This window comes from Humulus lupulus, chromosome 1 (assembly GCF_963169125.1).
Source record: "Humulus lupulus chromosome 1, drHumLupu1.1, whole genome shotgun sequence".
Lineage (NCBI taxonomy): Eukaryota > Viridiplantae > Streptophyta > Magnoliopsida > Rosales > Cannabaceae > Humulus > Humulus lupulus.
The window spans coordinates 84003137-84022970 of NC_084793.1; the positions used below are offsets into that span (position 1 = coordinate 84003137).

At 39.3% G+C, this 19834-nt stretch overlaps 1 long non-coding RNA gene across 1 annotated transcript; it reads right to left on the bottom strand.

Moving 5' to 3' along the window:
• Positions 1 to 17012: 17012 nt before the first annotated feature.
• LOC133795369 (uncharacterized) lies at positions 17013 to 18758 on the bottom strand. Its single transcript, XR_009875367.1, has 2 exons — positions 18355 to 18758; positions 17013 to 17658 (listed from the first exon to the last, which is right to left on the bottom strand). It is a non-coding gene; the product is annotated as an uncharacterized LOC133795369 (long non-coding RNA).
• Positions 18759 to 19834: the final 1076 nt, after the last annotated feature.

Consider the following 19834-nt stretch of genomic DNA (forward strand, 5'->3'; position numbering starts at 1 on the left):
GCCCCGTCTCGATTTTATTCATTCAGACGGATTCGTAAGTATTTCAACCTCCTTTTTGTGCTCGAACTTTGCTTTAGGCTCGTGCTTAGCTGAAATGTGCTTAATTTTCCAGCCAACTATCATCGTCCTACTCCCACCGATGAGATAAGGGAGCGCTGAGAGACTCTGCTCCAGCTTCCCTATGGCAGGAGATCTCTCTCCTACCTCCTTCATGAAGGCAAGCTCCGGGCATGTGGGCTCTTAGGAGAGGATCAATCTACGTCGAACTGGTCCAATAAAAAATACGACCAGTGGGAGCTCGTGCCTCTGCCAACCGGCAACCTCCCCCCAAGGAGAGATGCGAGGCCTCCATCTCCAGTTCATCATAGGAGTCCACAATCGGGGAATGAGGCCAATGACGAGGCCTCAAGCTCGGGATCAGATGAGCAAGGTACAGTCATCCTTAGCTCGAATATGTGGTCCCCCTCCCTATTAAAGCATAAACCCAATAGGTTAGTATTATGTAAGGATGATAGGGACCATTTCTATGTATGGTCTTGGGTAGATGTTGGGTACATAGGTTTGATAGCTGGCTCGGGAAATATGACACCATGTATAGCCTGAACGAGGTATGGAACGGGATATCCGTCCAATATGGGGCTAACGACTATAGGGACCTTTCAAGGTTGACTTCCACCTATAGGGAAGGTACTCCCCCCGCCTCTTCTAAAGATGGGGGAATTTCGTGGTCGTCAAGCACAAGCTCGGGGAAGAGTTCAAGTTAGGTTTTTCTCTTCTTGTCTTTTTATCCTTTGAATGTTCGCACTACGTTGAATTATTTTATTTCACGACAACTCATAATGTGGTGTAACTGTGCAGGCGAGATGGACTCCGACCTTGACAACATCCTGATCAGTGGCGGAGCCAAGAGGAGTAAGCGTTCCAAGGGGTCGCGAAAAACCGACTAGGCCACCAAGGTCCTTAAGAGGGCCGAGAAAACACCACCTCCCCCGGCTTCGGTTGCTCCGAGCTCAGCCCTAAGTCCACCTGCCCAGGTCGAGACTTCCTCGTCAACCCTACCTCCTGCTCCTCCTGCATCCCAAGTCAATCCCCCAGTTGGCCCGCCTCCGAAGAAACCCTCTTCCTCGAAGACATCTCTGCTCTCGATCTCTACTCATGTTGATGAGTATGTGATCGACAATGCTGCTGGATCCCACTGGGCAACACTAGGCTCAGACATCCTGTCTCGAGTGGGCCAATGCTTTGGGAGCTTTGATGCTCCTCACTGGTAGTTTCTGAACAATGCCAAAGACTGCAACACTCTTTACAAGAAGAGTGTTGAGCTCCATGCTGCGGTAATCTTTCTGGTCCCGCTAGTTAGTTGCATTTACACTTAATACATATACTAATTTTGTTTTTTTTTTGTATGTAAGGCTCTTGCAATCGATGCTTAGCTTAATTATAGGCTAAACAATGAAGTCCACTCGAGCATGACTCTTGCTCAGGAGGCAAAGGACCTTCAACTTAAATTGAGTGACGAGCTTAAGTCCACAAAAGCAAAGGTAGAGGCAGGAGCCGAGGAGCTTAAGGTCAAGATATCCGAGCTTGAAAAGCAGAATACCAGGCTCGCAGAGCTTGAGAAGGAGATTGCTTGGGTCAAGGAGGACAATGCCAAGCTTGAAGAAGAAAAGGCCATCACTTTTGAGATCATTGAGAGTGAAAAGGCTCGTCTACTTGAAGAGTTTAAGGAGAAAAAGGATCGGGCGGTCGACCTGGCCATGTACAGAATCTGGGCCAACAATGTCGACCTCGATACCAACTTCTTAGGCCATCTTGAAGCAAAACTTGTGGCCAAATGACAGGCTCGGCTTAATGGGAGGAGGCTGCTCGGGATGACGCAGAGGGAACCGGAGAGGACGCTGATGCTGAGAAGGCCAAGGAGGATGTTGAGAAGGCCAAGGAGATTGCTCCTTCTCTTTAGATGATACCTTGGGGCTACGTCCCTTTATTTTTTTGTAATTGTTTTCTTTTAATTAATGCCCATAGGGCTGATACAATTTTTTTTTTTTTTTGGACTTCATTTTAATATATATGCTTTATATTTCTCGGGTTGAAATATTTTGCACATTTTATATTAAAGTGTCATATATGCCTATTTAATCACAAAAACATAGTTTGGATTTAAGCTCGAGGTTCAATGCATTCATGCACAGTTTGTTCGAATTATTCGCTTCCGATCTCGTTATGTGTCAAGGTTGGATATTACTTTTACCATGCACCCGAAAGTACTTGTATGGTGTGTAATGCAAATGGTTTAGTTATATCTTACTTTTTAGTTACTTTTTCTCGTCCTCGGTTAGCTCTCCAAGGTTATGAGGTCGAAACTATTGTTTTGCAAGATACTCCAGCCTCGATCTCGACTTATATGAAGTGGGTTATGCTCTAACTTACTGCCGATTAGTTTTAGGTGGTTTGTTCCAAACCTATTAAGGTCGTGTTAGGTTTGTAATCCATACACTTACATTTTAATCTAGTTTGCATATTTGGTTACATCCAAACATTTTTACCTTTTTGCCAGTTTGGTTATATCCAAACTTATCTCATTTCGCGCATTTGGTTATTTCCAAATACTTGTGTACTTTTGACAGTTTGGTTATATCCAGACTGTCTTAGCTCGCGTATTTGGCTACGTCCAAACACTTATATGTGTTTCGTATATGCTGTTTTATTTTTTCAAGCTGGTGGTATATGTGCCACTAATGCCCCCTTAATATCCTAGGAGTGAGAACATAGGTTACTAAATTAAGAGAGATTGCAAAAAAATATAGCATATTAAACAAAATCAAACTTTATTTGAAAAAATCCAAAAATAGAAAAACAGTACAGATAAACAAGCATGGTTATTGGCAACATCCTTCCTATACTATTGATAGTAAGGTCGTAGGTGTTCGCCATTCCATGCTCTTGGTACTAGACTTCCATCCAATCTCGCCAACTTGTAAACGCCGGGTCGGATGACTGACTCTATCTGGTAGGGTCCTTCCCAATTTGGCATGAGCACGCCAGTTACTGGATCCCGTGTTGCCAAGAATACACGCCTTAGCACCAAATCTCCCATGCTGAATTTTCGATCCCGAACTCTTTTGTTGAAGTACCCGGTAGCTCACTGTTGGTATGCAACATTTTTAACTGAGCTTCGTTCCTTCTTTCTTCAATCAGGTCAAGAGTTTCTTCGAGCTGAAAGTGGTTCGAGGCTTGATCATAAGCGAGGGCTCGAATTGTGGGAATTTTGACCTCAATTGGCAACATAGCCTCGCAATCGTACGCCAGAGAGAACGGGGTATGTCCTGTCGATGTATGGGTCGTGGTCCTATATCCCCATAGGACTTGGGGCAATTCTTTGGGCCATCTTCCTTTAGCTTCTTCCAACTTTTTCTTCAGCGAACTTTTTAGAGTCTTGTTTACAGCTTCGACCTGGCCATTCGCCTAAGGATGGGCCACTGACGATGAGCTCTTTATTATTCCATTTTTTCGCAAAAGTTGGAAAACAGATCGCTATCGAACTGGGTTCCGTTATCGGACACAACCTTCCTCGACATCCCATATTGTCATATGATGTTTTTCACCACAAAGTCAAGGAATTTTTTAGAGGTTATTGTTGCCAAAGGTTCAGCTTTTGTCCACTTTGTGAAGTAATCTACGGCGACTACCGCGTACTTTACTCTGCCCTTGCCAGTCGGAGGGGAGCCTATGAGGTAGATTCCTCATACCACGAATGGCCATGGGCAAGTCATCATAGTTAGCTCAGATGGCAGAGCTCGAGGAATTGTGGCGAATTGTTGGCACTTATCACACCTTTTTACTTAGTCAAACGAGTCTGATTTGATGGTAGGCCAGAAGTATCCTTGGCGTATGATTTTCTTGGACACGCTATGCCCCCCAGTATGGTCTCCACAGAACCCTTCATGAATTTCTTCTAAGATTTTTTTAGCTTCGGGGGGGGGCCACACCCCGGAGTAGTGGCAATGAATATCCTCTTCTATACAGCCTTCCAGCTATAATGGTATAACAAGGGATTTGATACATCAACTTTCGAGCCTTGGTCCGTTCTTTCGGTAGGATGCCGGTCTCGAGATATTCAACTATCAGAGTCATCCAGGTAGGCTCGGAATTGATCATACACACGTCCTCTTGCTCTGGCTCGTCAATACTAGGCGCCGAGAGATGTTCAATTGGCACAACATTTAGTTCGTCATTCTCGGTAGAGGTAGCAAGCCTGGCTAAAGCGTCCGCATTCGAGTTCTGTTCTCGGGGGACCTGTTCTATCGCATAGAACTCGAAATGTTCCAATGTTGATTTTGCCTTTTCTAAGTATGCTGCCATTCTCGTACCACGAGCCTGGTACTCTCCCAAAATTTGGTTAACCACTAGCTGGGAGTCGCTATAGCAATGTATTGCTTTAGCTTTGAGCTCCTTGGCTATACGAAGTCCCGCCAGTAAAGCCTCGTACTCAGTCTCGTGATTCGACGCGCTGAAGTCAAATCTCAAGGCAGAGTGAAATCTGCTTCCTGCAGGAGTGATCAAAATTACTCCTGCCCCCGATCCGTTTTCATTAGAAGACCCATCGACGCAAAGTTTCCATAGCTCGTGGGCCGGGGTTATAACTTCATCGTTGGTCATGCCAGTACACTCCACTATGAAGTCTGCCAAGGCTTGCCCCCTAATGGTCATCCTTGGATGATAGGTGATCTCGAATTGCCCGAGTTCAACGGTCCATTTAAGAAGTCGACCTGAAGCTTCTGTTTTGGATAAGACTTGTCTTAGTGGTTAATCAGTTAGTACATGGATGGGGTGCGCTTGAAAATAGGGTCGAAGTTTTCGAGATGAGTGAATTAAGCTGAGAGCTAGCTTCTCCACCAAGGGATATCTTGATTCTGCCCCTAGTAACCTTTTACTGACATAATACACGGGCCTTTGCACTTTTTCTTCCTCTCGTACGAGTACTGCACTTATCGCGTGCTCGGTCGTAGCAAGATACAAGTACAGAACTTCTCCCGTCATAGGTTTTGACAAGATAGGGGGTTCTGCGAGGTGTTTCTTGAGTTCCTGAAAAGCCAACTCGCATTCCTCTATCCATTCAAATTTCTTGCCTCCCCTCAACAGGTTGAAAAATGGAAGACAACAGTCTATAGATTTTGATATAAACCTACTTAGTGCTGCCATCCTGCCCGTCAAACTCTGGACATCTTTGTGTTTTCGAGGTGAAGGCATATCAATCAGGGCCTGGATCTTATCTGGATTAGCCTTTATTCCTCGAGCATTTACAATGAAACCCAGGAATTTTCCTGAAGATACTCCAAAAGAGCACTTCTGAAGGTTAAGCTTCATGTTATATTTCTGAAGCACGGCAAAGCATTCTTCGAGGTCATCAACATGGTTATTTTTAAGTTGAGATTTGACTAACATATCGTCAACATAAACTTCCATGTTGTTCCCTATTTGCTCGAAGAACATCATGTTCACGAGCCACTGGTAAGTGGCTCCAACATTTTTGAGCCCGAATGGCATGACGTTATAACAATATAACCATTTATCTATTATGAAGCTCGTATGTTCCTGGTCAGGGGCATGCATGGCAATCTGGTTATATCCAGAATAGGCATCCATGAATGACATTAGTCCATGCCCTGCCGTGGCATCCATGAGCTGGTCAATCCGTGGTAAAGAAAAGCAGTCCTTAGGACAAGCCTTATTGAGGTCCGAGTAGTCAATGTAGGTTCACCATGTCCCATTAGGCTTCGGGACTAGTACCGGATTGGCTACCCAATCGGGGTAAAAAGCATCCCTAAAGAATCGGTTTGCCTTCAACCTGTCGACTTCCTCTTTTAGGGCCTTTTTCCTATCGTCATCCCGTTGTCTTCGCTTTTGCTGCTTCAGCAGGAAGCTTTTATCGATATTTAGCGCGTGGCTCACTATATTTGGACTTATTCCTACCATGTCTGAATGTGACCACGCGAAGACATCCTGGTTTTTCTTCAAAAAGCAAATTAATTGCTATTTAGTTTCTTCATGGAGGTTTTTCCTGACCTTTACCGTTTTCGGGGGGTCTGATTCTTCGAGCCTGATTTCTTCGAGCTCTTCCAATGGTTTGAGATCAACTCTTTCCTCCACTCTTGGGTCAATTTCTTCATCTATCTCCAAGATTGTCCTGTCTTTATTCTGAATAATGACGAGCGCTTGTGCGCTCGCCTGCTTTTTTCCTCTTATGGAAATGCTATAGCATTCCCTCCCGGACAACTGGTCTCCCTTCAATGTCCCGATGCCACTAGAAGCTGGGAACTTGATGGCCAAAAGCCTTACAGATGAGACTGCCCCTAGCCCTACTAGGGCGGGTGTGCCGAGCAGTACGTTGTAAGCTGATGGCAGGTCCACTACTACAAACTCGATCATCTTGGTCGTTGAGACTAGGTAGTCTCCCAAGGTTACAGGGAGTTCAATGGACCCCATATAGGCAATCCCTTCTCCTGAAAAACCGTACAAGGTCGTTGCACAAGCTTTTAGGTCTTGAAGCGCGAGTCCCATCTTTTCTAAGGTGGCCTTATAGAGAATGTTCACTGAGCTCCCATTATCAATGAGAACTCGGTGAACTCTCTTATTCGCGAGCTGGAGAGTGATGACCAGTGGGTCATTGTGGGGAAACTGTACATGGGAAGCATCATCCTTAGTAAAGGTTATCGGCTGAGATTCAATCTTTTGGCACTTCGGAGCTCTAGGTTCGGGTTCATAGGGGGACCCATCCCCAGTTTTTAGCTCGTTCACGTATCACTTTTGGGCATTCTTGCCCGTCCCTGCTAGATGAGGCCCGCCCGAGATGGTTATCACATCTTCTCCATCAATCGGAGGGGGCCTATCTTCTTCTCTAGCTCGGGAATTATTGTTTTGAGCAAGCTGTGGCGCAGCTGCCCTCTGGCTAGTAGAAGCCTGATTATTATTTTGGTTCCTGACATACTGTCTGAAGTATCCTCTCGAGATCAGTCCTTCGATCTCGTATTTCAACTGCCTGCATTTATCAGTAGTGTGCCCAGTATCTCTGTGAAATCAACAGTACTTGCTGGAGTCCCTCTTCGACTTCTTATTTCTCATGGGGTCTGGACGCCTGAAAGGGACCTGGTTTTCATTAGCCAAGTATATATTCTCCCGAGACTCATTGAGCTCGGTGTACACTTTGTACACGGAGAAATACCTTTCCCCTTTCTTCTTCTTTCCCCCTTCCGCCTCGGGGTTACTTCCTTCATTCTTCTTCCTTTTGGAAGGGTTTTCTACAGGAGGTTTTGAGGCTGATGGATCTGCTGAGGCCGAGGCAGAGTTTACGTTTATCGTTGTAGTTATAGGCTGAGAGGTCATATTCAGTGTTGACCTCACCTCTTCTACAATGACAAACCTCTGAGCTCGCCTATTAAACTCGGTCAAGGACCTCATAGGTTTTCTCTGCATATCATCCCAAAGGGGACTTCCTGGAATTACCCCAGGTTGGACAACCATTAGATGACCGCTTTCGTCTACATCCTGAGCTCGGGCGACCTCCAGATTAAACCTTGTTAGGTAGCTCTTCAACGTTTCACCTAGCTGTTGTCGAACGTTGGTCAGGGTCGATGCTTCGGGTCTTACCCCGATCATGGCTCTAAACTGCTTCTTGAAATCCTTTGATAGCTGATCCCAAGAAGTGATTGAATGTCTCTTATATTTTTTGAACCAGTTTTTTGTTGGTCCTGTAAATGATGCTGGAAATAACATACATTTAAGCTCGTAACCTACATTACTTGCTCTCATTATGGTGTTAAATGTACTCAAATGACTATACGGGTCGGATTTCCCTTCAAAATGAGGGACATGAGGAATCTGAAACCCTTGAGGAAATGAAGTGTTGGAAATATGGGGAGCGAATGGTTCGAGCTCCTCATCAGAATCCTCATCCCAACACTGACCTCGCTCATTTTGTAAGAGCCTAAATGCCCTTTCCAACTGATCAATTCTTTCTTAAACCGGGTCCGCAGGGGGTCTTGCCTGAAATTGGCTATCATTGATCACAATTCCAGGCTCGCACCTTCGCATGGGATCTTTACGCCCATTTAGGCGATCTCCCAGGTTCGGGCTCGATGGATTACCACTACCCCGATTCTGATTTAGGTGCTCCCACAGGTCGGAGCAATTCCTATGGTTTCCAGTATTTCTTCGTCCTTGATCATACATGTTATCTGATCTAGCATCCCCTGAGTCGTCACTGGCGAGGCTTGTCGCATGATTATTTCGAGATGGATTTCTTTCATGTTGCCTCGTCTCTGCAGTGTGAGATCGAGACATTTGGCTTCTCACAGGTTCGTCGCCTCTCCATTCTCTAGTAGCCTCTCTATTCCCCTGTTTCCGTCCTGCCCGTCTTGCCTCATCACCCCGAGTTGGTTGTGTGTTCCTCCAAGGTGGTGAGGGGTATCTTATTGGTGACAGTGGGAACCGTATGGATGACAGTGGCTGCCAACCATTTCAGGGCCTGGATGGCCCCGAGTTCGCCCGTGCTGACTCGGTAACATTCTGTGTGTTACCAGGAACCTGAGCCCGAGCCTCTGCAGGGGCTCGATTATTCCTAGTTTCTGTTGGTAACTTCGCAGTTGAGTTAGCTGGAGCCCTAGCCCGAGTGTTTCTTCGGGGTCTCGAGGGAGCAGGTTGTTTTGCTGGTGGTGGAGGCTGCTCCGCTCCTCTTGTGGCAGCGTTTTTCCGAGGTCGCCCGCAAGGCCTGCGGGGAGGAACATGAACGTCCCACGGAGGTGGGTCTTGGTTCTCCTGCGGAGGTTGAGGCTGAGCCGCCTGCGCATCTGCAGCTAACCTAGCCAACCCTTCGTTCCGCTTCTTGGCCTCAGCCAACTGTTTTCTTAACTGTCGGTTTTCAAGTTCCACAATGGGGACATACCATTCAGGATTATAGTACATATCCTCATCGTCCCTTGGAGCCGAAGGTGCTGGAGGTCCTCGAGAATCAGAGGACTCACTTCTCTCTTCAGGTTCAGGATTCGCCATCGACTGCTTCCCAGGGCGTCGTGGATAGTTTTCTTTAGGAATATTCTAATCATTCGCAGCCATAGCTAATCAGGGATTGTATTTCTTAAGGCTCTCAATGAAAGAACCAAACTGTTGACACCGTTTTTCGTCAACTTAAAACGTAGAGTAGTTAGACAACAAGAACTATGGCGCAGATAAATAATACAGAATAACAACAAGAATTTTACGTGGTTCAACAGTTAACTCTGCCTAGTCCATTAGTCAATGTTATTAAGACTTTGGATATTTCAAGAAATTCTTCAGGGATGAATTCTCCATAAATTCTCTCAAGATATCAAAAATATGTCCCTTTACAAAAGTTCATGACCTCTCTATTTATAGAGGGTTCCCAGAGTTCGTCCCCACATATTTCGGGAAGATACTCCTATTTGCTAATGAAAATAATGACATTAAAATTTGTAACTCCTATATTCAAGGAAACGTCCCCTGAAGACCAGGGGACATATAACAGACTAATTAATATCCCTTTAATGTAGGGAAGTTACAACAATAAATATCTTTTGAATGCATGGACTGTGTCTCATCATATGACCCACTAAGCCGTTCGAGGTCGGCAATCAGCATCATGCCAGTCCAGGTCTTTAGGTAATTTATGAGCTAGGCACCTTTCCTCGAGACCAGCTCGGAGCGGGTAAATACCACCGAGGCCGTTACATTCTGAGCTCATACCCATACCAAGCTCGAGCTACTTGATCCGATGACACCCGACAATGGATATACTTCGATGCTATGTCTTTCGAGCTTAGAAAGAACTTCAAGGTTACATATCTTTGAGGCTGCCACCTTGCTTCGAGGGTTTGGCACCTGGACCACGAACGTGCACGTTAGATATCACGAGCTCACACCTGACGAATACGCTTAAAGGTCTAAAGGTTACAAGTTTTATTGTCAATCTCATAGCACTAGGATTGTGGAATGAAGGAATGCAAAATTTCTTGAAAATGCCTTGATTAGTGGGAGTGATCAATCCAAGACTTAGGTTCTGAGAAAGATCCTTCAGAACTCTCCACCTCAAGAGCAAGATTGATTATGGTTGATAACACCCCGATAGTCCAAATGGATGTTGAACCACCACAACCAATTGTTGAAGATCGACAAGGCAATGATGAAGTTCAAATGGATCAAATTGTTCAAGAGTTGCCTATAATTGTTGAACAACAAGCTGAACCGCCTGCTCCCCAAGAGCATGTTGGTGTAGCCTTAAGAAGATCCACTAGGACAATAAAATCGGTGATACCTAGGACTACATTGTGTATTTGCAAGAATCTGACTACAATATTGGAGCCAAAAATTATTCAGAAACGTTTTCACAAGCTGTGAATAGCAAAGAATCAGAAATTTGGTACAACACCATGAATGAAGAAATTAATTCTATGAAGAGCAATGGAGTCTGGGATCTTGTTGAGTTTCCTAATGGGGCAAGGGCCATTGGGTGTAAATGGTTCTTCAAAACAAAGAAAGACTCATTAGGAAACATTGAGAGACACAAAGCTCGACTCGTTGCTAAGGGATTCACTCAAAAAGAAGGAATTGACTACATGGAAACCTTTTCTCCAGTATCTAAGAAACATTCCCTTAGAGTTATCCTGGCATTAGTTGCTCATTTTAATTTAGAGCTGAAGCAGATGGATGTGAAAACTGCCTTCCTAAATGGTGACCTAGAGGAGGAAGTATACATGAAACAACCAGAAGGATTCTTCTCTAGTGATGGTGAGCATTTGGTGTGCAAGCTTAAGAAGTCCATCTATGGTTTAAAATAAGCATCCCGCCAATGGTATTTAAAATTCCATGATGTCATCTCTTATTTTGGATTTGAAGAGAATGGCATGGATCAATGTATATACCAAAAGGTCAGTGGGAGTAAGATTTATTTTCTTGTTTTATATGTGGATGATATTCTTCTTGCAACCAATGATAAGGGCATGCTACATGAGGTGAAGCAATTTCTCTCAAAGAACTTTGAGATTAAAGATATGGGTGATGCGTCTTATGTCATTGGCACTAAGATCCATCGAGATAGATTCAAATGTATCTTAGGTCTATCTCAAGAAACCTACATTAACAAAGTTTTAGAGAGATTTCGGATGAATGATTGTTCACCAAGTGTTGCTCCTATCGTTAAGGGTGATAAATTAAATTTGAGCCAGTGTCCAAAGAATAATTTTGAAAAGGAAGAAATGAAGAACATCCCATATGCTTATGTTGTTGGAAGCTTGATGTATGCTTAGGTGTGCACAAGACCCGACATTGCCTTTGCTTTCGGAATGCTAGGAAGATTTCAGAGTAACCCGGGGTTAGACCACTGGAAAGCGTCAAAGAAAGTTATGAGGTACCTTCAGGGTACTAAGGATTACAAACTCATGTTCAGACGAACCAACAACCTAGAAGTAGTTGCCTACTCAGATTCAGACTTTGCTGGTTGTACTGATTCACGTAAATCAACCTCTGGTTACGTGTTTATGTTTGTCGATAGAGCTATATCATAAAGGAGTAACAAACAGACCTTGACTGTTACTTCTACTATGGAAGCCAAGTTCGTTTCGTGTTTTGAGGCTACATCGCATGGTGTATGGCTAAAGAGTTTCATTTCAGGCCTTAGAGTTATAGATTCCATATCTAGGCCATTGAGAATGTTCTGTGACAATTCAGCTGCTATATTCATGGCTAAGAATAACAAAAGTGGTAGTCGAAGCAAGCACATCGACATAAAGTACTTAGCCGTGAGAGAATGTGTTAAAGTAAATAAAGTGGTCATTCAACACATTAGCACTGAATTGATGATTGCTGATCCTATGGCGAAAGGCTTGCCACCTCATAAATTCAAGGATCATGTAGTGAACATGGGACTTGGTTCCCTTGTGTAAATTTATTGTACAAACTGAAGTTATTATCAATGAAACTCTTATTTTGATGTTTTCTCATATTTATGCGCATTTTAATTTTATTTGAGAAAATTTTATAGGACCTGAATAAACATAGGGTTTATTCGTTTAATTACAAAGCCACATAAATTACACTGTTATGTAATAAATATATTGTAATACATGGAAGATAATACTCACCATAAAAAGAGGAGCTATCGCCATGATTCATGTGTTTATTATCTAACAGGGATAATCGTCGGGCTTAAGTAATACATTGATTTAAATGCTGACCAAGTGGGAGAATGTTAGAATATTTATTTATATGGTATATAAAATCAATTTGTTACAATTAATTGATTTAATATATCAAAGTCAATATTTTATTTATTGACAAAATATTAATGGTCAACATTATTTGTTACCTGATTTTGCATATCCCAATTGATTGAGAGAATATCTCAATCTGTGGCAGAGACTCTGATGGTAGGTCTCACTCTATAAATATAAAGTACCAGTCCCCAAGCTCACTGCTCATTCTCACTATCAGTAACTCCATCTAAAATATTTAGTGAGAGCTTGGAAGTCTGTGTACTCATTCTAATTTCTGTTTGTTTTCATTTGTAGATCTAAAGCTAGATCGAGATTATCAATTACAATGGCTGAAGGTATACAATATTCGATCCTCTCTTTGTATATGTTCAATCTATATATTAATTCTACATACATGTATAGAATTGTTCATATGCAAATATTTCATTTAATCTAACATCTAAACCATAAAATCCTAAGTGAAAAAGAGTAGCATAAGTAAACATATTATTCCAATTATTATTAGAAATACACCAATCAAGCCTTTCATATACATTATTATTAGTCCAGGTATTTTTACATCCATTATAGGGAGTCGGGTAAAGATAAAACCTATGTATAAAATTATTAAAATCTTGTATTGATTTACCATTATTTAAAGAATTATTAAGTATATCATTGGGAAACAAGAAAGCATTAAAATCTCTCATAATAAGCCAAGGAGAAAAATGAGCTTTATCATGAATTCTAGAAAGCAAAGTCCAAGTTAAAGATCCATTATTTACATAAGAAGAACCATAGAAACGAGTAAAATGGAAAGCATTACTATTATCAAAAGAGACATAACAGTCTATAAGATTTAGGGAGTAATAAAGTAAACTAATATTTACATTATTTAAATACAAAAGCATCAACCCTCCCCCTAGCTTTTTCCTAGGTACTTCAAAACAAAATCAAAATGTAGTTGTTTCTTAATCCTATCTAAAGAACCTTTACAAAGCTTAGTTTCAGACATAAATAAAATTGAAGGTCTGTGCTACCTAACCAAAAGGGAGAGCTGTTAGAATGCATGAGGACTTGCCAATCCTCGTGCATTCCAGCTTATAATGTTCATTTTTCTAGGCAGGGTTTCCCAACAGCACTCGCATGTTCAGCATCAGAATTTTGATCATCTTGGGAGTCATCAGCACCTCTCGCCCTTACTCTTTTAAATGTTGAACGAGTTGTTCCACCAATTACAACTAGCTGCTTGGTTAGAAAAGGCCTTTCACTTCTGAGGCAGTGGAAAAACATTTACCACCTACAAAGACCAAATTCTCAGATGAAGCAAGCAGGATTGACATATCAGCAAATGATTGTATCATTTTGGTTGTTACAGTAACAACCTCAATCGTAACAGTACTAGAAGGAATAGGAGTGGAAGAGACTTCCATCATTATGGAAGCAACTTGATTTCCAACAATAAAGGGCACGGGAGCATCAAGAAAGTGGTTGGGATTAACAGAAAAATGAACCATAATAGTAGGGTTACGGACATAAGGTGGAGCATTTAAAAAAGGTGTAGTCTTGCTAGCAGTATGAGAGATTTGAGTAGGGTAACTCACCATATATTACAAAATCACATCTTGCTTTGAGGATGAATTACCAACCTCAATGGATGAAGACCCACTATCAGGATTGGGAGAAGTGATTTCTTAGATGGTTATGGAAGAGGGAATTCTAAAAGGGACAGGTTTCACAAAAGACTTGGCAGTGGCTCGAAGGGAATATTGATATGGAAGGTCATGCTTGATCATATACTCATCACATTTTCAGAGATATTTGATACAGCGAGTATGAACATGCTCTGACATACCAAAATAGTAACAATAATCAAGGAGTCTTTCATATTTGAAATCGACCAATTTTGGAGTCTGCAACCTAAGGAAAGAAAGTGAAATACCCATACAGATTGGTTTGTTAACATCCAAAAGAACTTTGATTCTAAGAAAAGCACTAGAGTTCTCAAATAGGGTGGACATATCAACATCAATAAGATCACCTATTGCAGCTCCTACTAATTTAGCTAGATATGAATATCTCCAACCAAAAGGGATTGAATAAATCTTCTCCCAAAGTGGAACAAAGTGTAACAGGGAAAGTTCTATGGCATATAATCCATATGGGATACCAAAGAGGATAAAGCTTTGATCATAATGCTACGGTTGCCCTTCTAAAACTTTTTTCCTATCCCCTTCACAACCAAACTGGGTAAGGAAGAGTCCTGGAGAATGGTCAGTAATGATAACAGGGAGACCGGTTGGCCAGACCACAAGGACAATGACAGAGACAAAGGGGGAAGGGGCGGAGGTGGCCATAGCCCCCCTAACTTTTTCTTAATTTTTTTACCTAGTTATATTAATTAATAACTTAGTTATTATTTAATAAAAAAATAATAAATTAAAAAATGTTACAATTAAAATTTAGATTTAAAGTTTACAACTATGAACCAAATTATGCATAAGGCCCGTAATTAAATTGACCCATATTATTTGTTAGTAATCTTGACAAATTTAGTCTCTTTCATTTTTTTTAAACCCTAGTATTTTCCCTAAATGAATGAAAACAAATAGTATGGAGGTGGAAGCGATACCTGGAACGGATATATGCATTAGCGCAGAAGCTCATACTGGTCTTTAATCTTCCTCTTCCACCAAAATTTTCTCCTGGAAGGAGCCAATACCCTTCCAATCAAGACCCCCTTAGTCAAGGTCCTCCACCAAGTAATTTGTTATAATTATCTTTTATGTTTTTGTTATTTGTTATAATTTTTGTTTTGTTGGGTTTATTTGTTATAATTTTAATATCTCATGGATTTTATTTTATTAATATAATTAACTACATGCCAGTAAATAATTAAAATTTCATAAGAAAATATATATTATTTGTTACAAAGCAATACAAAAGGTTGATAAAACTGATATCGTTGGCTGCCATATAAGATGCTATAATTTAATTGATTGAAAGTTTGATTGTTTGCTATGTGATTATAGATTGTAATTTGTACATAATTACAATTGACAAATCTATTACATTTAAAATTATATATTTTTGTTGTTATAAATTTTGATTTATTTTTCTCTTATATATAGTTTCACAATACAATTTTAGGTTCAAATACTCTTCATGGTCATGGGAAAGCTAACAATTGATGCATTTTTAAAAAGAAAAAGCATTGAAGATCAAAAATTTTGAGAAAATGGTCAAACATCTATTCCAAATTCTGAAAATTTAGTTCCCACACATCCTAAGAAGGTTCAAAAAATTGAAAGTAAAATATTTGATATTGCCTCTTTGGAGCGTGATCCTGGAAAACGTCCTCCAATTTGGGAATACCCAATTAATCAACAAGATGAAATTCGTCGAGCTTATATTAAAGTTGGACCATATCAAATCAAACTTGAAAGTTATCCGCCATCCAGATCAAAGGAGCATCTTCGACATTTTTGTAGCTCTTGGTTTGAATTGTTTCCTCTTTGGCTAGAATACTCTCCATCAGTTTATGTAGTATTTTATTTGCCTTGCTATTTATTTAGTAAAGCCAATTGGACTGATGGAAGCAAAAAAATTTGTTCTTGGAGGCTTTAAGAACTGGAAGAAAGTCAATGATGGAAATAATTGTACTCTCTTATGACATGTGGGTAAAAGTCCTAACTCAGTTCATAAAAATAATGTAAAAGCCTACAATGATTTGATGAATGCTTCAATACATATTAGAGGTTTTATTGAAAAACAAACTTCTGAGCAAATTGAGAATAATAGATTAAGACTTCAAGTTACAATTGATGTAGTAAAATGGCTTGCTTTTCAATTTATTCTTTCATATATCATTTTCTAAAAATTGTATTCTTTTTTATTTCTTATATTTGTATGTTCTTTCATAAAATAATTTGTTTAATTAAAATTAATGTATAGGTTGCAAATGTTGTTCAAGAAAATGCTCCTTTAAATATACATCGCCTGATATTCAAAAGGAGATTCTTTATATAGTTCCCAACAAGGTCAAGAAAGAGATTCATCAAGAAATTAGAGACTCAAAATTTTGCATCATAGTAGATGAAGCACGTGATGTGTCCAGAAGAGAGCAAATGGCTCTTGTTTTAAGATTTCTAGATAAAGAAGGGTTCATTCGTGAACAATTTTTTGGTGTTGTCCATGTATGTAACACTACGGTGTTAGCTTTGAAAGAAAGTATATTTTTTATTCTTTCTCAACATAATTTAGCTATTTCTAACATACGAGGGCAAGGGTACGATGGAGCTAGTAACATGAGAGAAGAGTGGAATGGCTTGCAGGCTTTAATTTGTAATGAATATCCATATGCATATTATATCCATTGTTTAGCCCATCGCCTCCAACTTGCTTTAGTTGCAGCTTCTCGAGAAGTAAGTCAAGTTCATCAATTTTTCTCTATCTAGGTTTTCATTATCAATATTGTTATTGCATCTTGCAAGTGTAATGATGAATTAAAGGAGGCTCAATCTGTTGAACTTGCTACTAAGATTGCAAATGATGAAATTGAATTAGGGACGGGCTAAATCAAATTGGCACCTTAAAGCGAGCTAGAGATACTCGTTGGGGTTCTCATTTGGATTCTATTTCTAGCTTGCTCAAAATGTTTAATGCAACTTGTGTGGTTTTGAGTAAAATTGCAAATGAAAAGGCTTCATATTCTCAATGTGGAGATGAAGATTTTGCTTGCAATCAATCATTATCTTTTGAGTTTATTTTCATATTACATTTTATGAAAGATATTTTGGAAATTAATCGTATTCTTTGTGTAGCCTTACAACGACAATCACAAAATATTTTGAATGCTATGCATATTGTTGCAAGTACAAAAAGGCTACTTGAGCTTTCGAGATTCAGGATGGGATTCTTTCCTCATGAATGTTACATCATTTTGTGAGCAACATCAAATTGATATCCCAGATTTGGATGCTCAATATGTTGCAAGGGATGGAAGATCTCGAAATCAACAAGATAAGATTAGTGTTATGCATTATTATCGAGTTGGTATCTTTTTTACTATACTTGACTATCAGTTGCAAGAATTAAACTCTAGATTCAATAAACATTCAATAGAGTACTGCTTTTGATCCTAGAGATGGATTTAAATTGTTCAAGATTGATGATATTTGCAAACTTGCAAAGAAGTTCTTTCCTGATGATTTCTCAGAGCAAGAAGTAGTACGTCTAAGAATTGAACTTCAACATTTTGTGCTTGACATTCCAAATCATCATGAATTACAGAATTTATCTAGTATTCATGAGTTGTGTCAAGGCTTGGTGAAAATAAGGAAAGCAATTATGTATCTTCTTATTGACAGATTACTTAGGCTTGCTCTTACTCTTCCTGTATCAACAAAAACTACAAAATAAGCATTTTCTATCATGAAAATTATTAAGACAAAGCTCTTAAACAAGATGGAAGATAGTTTTTTGAATGATTGCTTAATTGTTTGTATTGAGAAAGAAATTGCTACAAAATTTAGTATTGAATCCATTATAGATGAATTTGCATCTATAAAGAATCGTCAAGCACAACTTACTTATAAAAATAAAAATTAATGTTTTGAATTATTATTGTAGCTCTTTCTATTGAGATACTTGTTATTTGAAAAACTATAAGTTGTTTTTAAAGGTTATATACATAGTATATTTGGATCTTTATGATGAATTATTCTGTATGATACTTATTATACAATAACAAAATTGGCCCCTTTGTCTATAAATCCTAGCTTCGTCACTGCTCAAAGATGGTTTTTTTTTCATAACTTCTTTTTTAAATGATTTAGTAGTAAAAACCCTAAAAACTAAATAGAAGGAAACATCAGACACAACAAAACCCTCAGTATGCTCGACAAGAGCATGTACAGTGTTTTCTTCTTTGGTCAGATTGAGAGCACTAGACAAGGAAATAACCATGTCATCCATACTCAACTTAGGGGCACTAAACAGGAAAATAACAAAAGCGTTGTAAACAGATAGGAATTTAAGTAGAGGTCTAAGTAAAACCCAAATAAAATGTAAATAAGCTTGAGAAACATACCTTATTATCAGAAAGATATACAAAACAAGCAATGATAACCAAAGTACGTTAGCTCTCCAGGCTATATTCCTAATTCGATACATAATTATCAACAAATTCATGGGAAATGTAAAAATGGCAGTTAAGAAGAGTCGATATTGATAGAAAATCATAAAAAAAAAGAATCGGAGAGAGAGGGAAAGAAAGATCTAAATAGAGTAACCTTAGATTTATAGAGAAACTAAGTAATAAATGCTTCAGGAAAAGATTTCAGACAAATTAATGCAATAGATGGATTTTGCAAAGAGTAGTTAACCGTCACAAAACAATCTTGGTCTTGGATAGACAAAAGACCTGGATCGGGACTAGAACAAGTAGACGGGATCAAGTAACGTTGTGAAGGAACGGGGTGAAGTTGTTGAAGGTTCCAGAGCTCTAATAGGATGCTTGACTCCCCGTTGGACCAAAGCTGTCATGTAGCTTTCAATTCAATAAGTAGATGATTAATAATGGCTTATTAGGATTTTTCCTCCGAATTATTACCGATTCAAATCGTGCTCTCCGAATTTTTTAATTTGTTAAAAATTCCCCTTAAATTATTTACGTTACTGAAATGTAGGATTTCTGTCCAATTTCGCTAACAGAATGGTGATGTGGCAGTTTGGTGGCCGATGTGGTATTGTCATATTAATATCTCATTTATAATATAAAGAATAAATATGATTTTTTCCCCCGAACTATTACCATTACCAAATTGTGTCCCCTGAATTTTTAAAATTTAAAATTAAATAATCTTTTGAATATTAAAAAAAAAAGGAAAAAAACCCATTAAAATTTTTTTTAAAAATGATGATGACAAAAATTGGCTTCATTGTTAGGCATGCGTCAGAATGAGTTCAAAATTGGTTGGGTAGCGACTTCGTCGACAGACTAGGCTCATGTGGGTCCCTGGCGACATTCAGCTTTGGTGTCACCTATCTTGCCTTAATTTTTTATTTTGTATAATTTAATTTAATGTAAATGAATTGTTAGTTTAATGCTTTTTATATTTTATTTTTAATATTCAAAATATTGTTTAAATTTTAAATTTTAGAATTCAAGAGACATAATTTGGTAATAGTAAAAGTTTGGGGGTAAAATCCTATCTATTTTTTAAATTATACAAGTGGCAATCCATATCAGTACTCCAATGTCACCATATCACTATTCTTTTAGCAGAATTGGACAGAAGTCCTACATTTCAGTAACGTGAATAGATCAGGGGGAATTTTTAACAAGCCAAAAAATTCAGAGGGCACGATTTGGCAGTGGTAATAGTTCGAAGGGAAAAAATCCTAACAAGCCATTAATAATTGTTTGTAAACATTTAATACTAATATTAATTATCACTCAAATTAATTCTCATAATTAATAATATGGATAAATAATTGTTTTCTATGCCAAACTTCATTTCCTATACTTTATTCCAAACATAATTTCTATACGACTCGTTGTTTTAGTA